General features: G+C 45.3%; 1 long non-coding RNA gene across 1 annotated transcript; it reads right to left on the reverse strand.

Moving 5' to 3' along the window:
* Positions 1–2,129: 2,129 nt before the first annotated feature.
* On the reverse strand, positions 2,130–4,278 carry LOC135362189 (uncharacterized). Its single transcript, XR_010406665.1, has 3 exons — positions 4,108–4,278; positions 3,601–3,798; positions 2,130–3,515 (listed from the first exon to the last, which is right to left on the reverse strand). It is a non-coding gene; the product is annotated as an uncharacterized LOC135362189 (long non-coding RNA).
* Between the last annotated feature and the right edge of the window lie 1,101 nt (positions 4,279–5,379).

Below are 5,379 nucleotides of genomic sequence, written 5' to 3' on the forward strand. Positions count from 1 at the left end.
CAGATAAACTATCCCACTGAGGGCTCACTGACTACACAGAGTGAATGTGGAGCATGTTGGGACCAAGGAGATATGGCCACAGGAGAAAGAGTACACAGATCTGTCCTAACTTGTTCACTTACCATTCACTTATCTATCCAACATACTTTCATAAGGAAGCCTCTATGTCGAGCACCACGTTTGCACTGTGGGTACAAAGGTGAATAAGAGGGGCACCTGGGTGGCTCAGTCGTTGAGCGTCTGCCTTCAGCTTGGGTCATGATCCCAGGGTCCTGGGATCGAGCCTCGAGTCGGGCTCCCTGCTCAGCGGGAAGCCTGCTTCTCCCTCTCCCACTCCCCCTACTTGTGTTCCCCCTCTCACTCTCTCTGTGTCAAATAAATAAATAAAAATCTAAAAAATAATAATAATAATTAAAAAAATAAAACAAAGGTGAATAAGAACGTCGTAGTTTAGCTCTTTAGAGCAGGGGTCAATAAACTCTGCCCAATGGGCTAAAGCTGGCTCACCCTCCTCTTTTGTGAATAGAGTCATGGATCACAGCAGCGTCCATTCATTTGTGTATTATCTATGGGCTCTCCAGCTACAACTGCAGAGTTGAGTAGTTCTGACAGAGACTGTATATCCTGCAAAGCCAAATATATTTGCTGTCTGTCATCTGTCCCTCTACAGATTATTATTATCTAGTTTATGCCCTAGTTTAAATGTTATTAAAGTACACTGGCGACAGTGCCATGTGGGGTGAGGACAGAGTTCCATGGGAGACCTACACAGTCTTGGAAAATCAAGGAAAGCCTTTGGACTAGGACCCTAGGGACAGAGGCCACACGTGCCTTGCTTCCTGTTATACCCTAAGTGTCTGTGTGGTGCAGGGCACACAGTAGGTTGCTCAGCAAGTATTTACTGAATGCATGAAAGAATAAAGTCACTTCTAAGGTGAGAGTGGAAGAGTGATTGGAGTAATCCAGGACATGTGTGGAGGGCTGGGGAGAGAAGGGGGCAGCACATGCAATGGCCCTGAGGCAAGAGAGCGCCAAGTGCCTGCCGTGGGTAGCAGGTGCGATGCAGCCGGCGGGGGTGTGGCCTGGCCGAGTGGGGTTTGGGAATGAGAAGGAGGTAAGGCTGGAAGGTAAGAGGAACCAGACCAGGCAGGGCTGGTAAAGCCTCATTATGGAGTTAGGGCTTTATCCTGAAGGTCATGGAGAGCCACTGATAAGTTTGAGGTAGGGCAGGTACAAGTTCCAAGTGTTGCTTCAGAAAGACCACTCTGGAGGGCAAGTCCAGGGCATAGCTGGTTAAGTAAGATTTGTGGTAGAAACCCAGGGGCCTGCACTAAGGTGGGGACACTGATGATCGCGATCAGTGGAGTCACGCTGACAGGACTTGGTGGCTGACTGTGAGGGGATGAGGAGTCAGACAGAGGGAGGAGTTAAAGCTGATGACAAGATTTCTATTCTTCCATGAAGAATAAAAGATTAAAAAGGAGGGAAAATACTGGGGCATGCTGGGTTTGAGGGGCATACAAAGTATCCACAAGGAAGTTAAATATGTGGGTTTGAAGCTTGGGTGGGTAATCCAGTCTGATGATCTAAATTTGGGAGTCATTAGAATCTAGATAGCAATTAAAGCCATTAGAGCAGATAAAATTTGCCTGGGAGAGTATGTGGAGTGAGAAATGAAAGGGTCAGAGAAAAAAAAAACTTTTAAAACCTGAGGAATGCCAACATTAATAGAGGAACAGAACCCAAGCAGTCCTTCACAGGGACTGAGAAAGAGCATTTAGGACGATAGGAAGAAAATCAGAACAGTTTGATGTCACAGAACCAAGGGACCTAATATAGCGAGGACAAGAGTTTCAAATTAATTAAGAAATGTCAACTGCAATAAAGATGGGAGTTCAGACAGAGCCCGGACAGCTTTGCTGTTGCCTTTCGTGACATGATGGCAGCTCAGGTAGAGCAGGGAGAGCCGAAGCAAGGTGCAGTAAGCGAGCCATGAATGGGAGATGAAGAAGCCAAGTCAGTGCAACCCGTGTAGGAAGGAATTGGGGTGGGTAGGACAGCTGCTGAGAGGGGTGGAGGGAGCTTTCTTTTCTTTCTCTGTCTTGTTTGGAGTTAGGAGAGGTTCGATCGTGCTTACACATTAACTGGGAGCAAACAATAGTCTCATTTTAATCAATCACTGGGAAAACTTGGCTTCTGCAGAGGACTTCACGTGTTTTGTCCTATTAGAAAAAGAAAATCCAGTAACCCAGGATGTTCTCTTTTTATACTTTGTTTCCAGGAAGCTTGGAATCAAGTTCAGTTCCCCTCAGTGTCTGGTAGTATTTCGTACCACTTCCTTCACTTGCTTTCTGTTCTGTTTTGTATCGAAATACCTTGTTTCTTTTTTCTTTTTTTTTTTTTTTTTAAGATTTTATTTATTTACTTGAGACAGAATGAGAGAGACAGAGAGCACATGAGAGGGGGGAGGGTCAGAGGGAGAAGCAGGCTCCCCGCCGAGCAGGGAGCCCGATGCGGAACTCGATCCAGGGACTCCAGGATCATGACCTGAGCCGAAGGCAGTCGCCTAACCAACTGAGCCACCCAGGCGCCCCGAAATACCTTGTTTCTAAAGAAGAATTGTCGTGAGCCGTTTACAAGCTTACAAGCCCATCATCTGTCCCTCATTCCCCCCCATGTGTTCCTGGGTACACACAGTGACCGTGCCTTCTGCTCCACACAGCGGACACAATGGTTATTAAAGTACACTGGCGACAGTGCCATGTGGGGTGAGGACAGGGTTCCATGGGAGACCTACACAGTCTTGGAAAATCAAGGAAAGCCTCTTGGACTAGGACCCTAGGGACCGAGGCCACATGTGGTCGCTTCTACACTCCAGTAGAGGAGACGGACATGAGCCAAATGATTGTACTCATAATTACAACTGTGCTGAGTGCAGCAAAGGAGAGTACTGGAAGCCCTAAGAATCGAGGGATCAGGAGAATCGTGCTTGAGGCTGAAGGATGAACTTGGAGATGGGCAGGGTAACCTCTTTGGAGACATTGTAAGTGATCATTAGGCTCCTGCCTGGACACTTGCCATGGAGAGAACCAGTGCTGCATTTCTGCATAATGCCAACAGTCAGGGCAGAATGTGAGTCATGCAACCTCCACCCAGATGTCTATACTTGAGTCCACGCAAATAAGCTGAACTTCTGTCTCGCACGGTGCTCCACGGCTGGAGATGGCAGCAATAAGCCTCACCTATGCACACTTATAGGTAGATCTGTTTTCTCACAGTTAAAAACAGGTTTTCCAATTTTCCTTTTCCTATTTCCAGATGATGTCATGTTTACAGAGACTTCTAATGATTTCCAAATATCCATTTGTAGCTTCTATAGAACTACAAAACCTTGTTCCTGCATACAGAATTGCTAGCTGGAAATATGGCTGTCCAGAAAAAAAAGGAAGACTACATCTTCTAGCTTCTCTTGCAGCTAGGTGCTGTGGATTACTGGTAAATTTTAATCAGCTCTTCTGGAAGAAAAACACAAAATCCCTGATTATTATCTGTAGTGTTAATTCTCCCATAACCAATTTTAAGCAACTCAGCATGACTCACAGAACATGGAGCTGGGAGGAAATGTACACACGGGGCCCTCACATGCCATAGAAGTGGGCTCTAGCACAGCGCTCCTAGGTGGGACCATACGATGGGGTTCTCCATGGGATATGAGTGGAAGCAATGTATATCACTGCCCAGTTGTGTCTTCAGTGGAATTCGGGGACCTCTACTCCCCCTTCTTCTTTTTCCAATGGTCTGGAATACAAAGAGGGTAGATAATCTACTTTATAACCCATAGATAAGGACAACATACTAGAGATAACAGAGGAACAAGATCGGAGGAGCCTGGCTTCCAAATATTTTAGTGCTACCTGGCTAGACCTAGTCTCCTTGTGGGTGATTTTTTTTATGTAAACAAGCAAGAAATTCCTAGCTTGTTTCAGCCATTATCATTTGGGGTCTCTGTTAGAAACAGCTGAACCTGTATCTGAACTGACAGAGTCATCCATCACAGAATGGCAACCAGACCACTGCTCTAACATCATCCAAAAACCTGCTACTCACAAGACACAGGATGAGCAGGTGAAGTAGACGTTCTCCCTGCTCCGGGGACCCCAGCCTGGAACAAGAGATGGCACGCACTCAAGTTGCTGTGAAGCAAGGTGCAGGTCATGAGTGCTTGAAGGGAGTGCAGAGAGGCAACCGCATGGAATTACTATTATTCTGAATGAGGCAATCTTTGAGCTCAGCCATCAAAGATCCTTAGAATTTTGACAAGTAGAGAGGCGCAGCAGAGCATTCCAGGCAGAGGGATTGTACTTCTTCAGATTTTAGATTCCAATCATTCTGAAAATGTGATCCCTCAAAAAATCTCTAGACTGTTGTTTTTCCCCTTGTAACAGAACAAATTAATATTGTAAAACTATGACAAAAATGTTTAAAATAGTGAAGAGAATCAATTGTTTTCTGAGTTTCTGATCCCCCCCATTTACAAAGAAGCCCTTGATTTGTTAATTTCAAAGCATTTTGGTGGATTAATTCAAACATTCCTCTAAGTGCTTTCCTAAGCGGCATTCCCTGGGCTTATTTTGAATGACTAAAGGTGCATAAAGACACTACAGCTTCATACCTTTAAAAAAAATCTATAATGCCAACTTTTCACTAATGCACACCGGTCTCCTTTCCAGTTAGTTTTTCTTAAGGGAAGAAATGACATGTTTCTTTTCCGTTGCTTCATGGTGCCTGATCTAGCAGTGAGTACAAGAGAAGGTCTCCGTAAATATTTATCAGTGTGAACGGGAGTCACAAAATTTGAGACTATGAAGGAGGATGCTGGGATTGTGGGTGAGGATGGGACTTCATAAAGGGCCTGGAGATAGGAAGAACAAGTCTGGCAGGGGCACGGTCGTCTTAGGAATGAGTGTCTGGGATCCCCCAGCAGATCTGTCCAGCAAAGCCCCAGTCTCCCCTTCATTGCACAGGTCCGAAAGCAGAGGCCCTGGGGGAAAATGGCATTGATGGAAGTGTCAAGGCCACCGCATCCTAGAGCCAGGTAGCTTTCTAGTGCCTTTCCAAGTTGGCCAATCCTTGCTCTCAATTTGTTTTTCAAAGTAGTGGTACCCAAAAACATAATAAAAAGAATCCTATGTGTTTTTTGACATGCAAATTCACACTGTGTTCTTTGCTCAGGAAATTAATGCACAAACAAAAATATACTAGTGGGAATAAAGTCACATATTGAAATTCCAAGGCTTGAAGATGTAAATCCTTTTCGAGAGGGAACAAAAAGAATAAAGTTTGGGGGTTCTCCCAACTCACCAGAACATCCAGGTGTTA

Source organism: Mirounga angustirostris, unplaced genomic scaffold, assembly GCF_029215605.1.
Source record: "Mirounga angustirostris isolate CCGP_5_RB_7025 unplaced genomic scaffold, mMirAng1.0.hap1 SCAF_1, whole genome shotgun sequence".
Lineage (NCBI taxonomy): Eukaryota > Metazoa > Chordata > Mammalia > Carnivora > Phocidae > Mirounga > Mirounga angustirostris.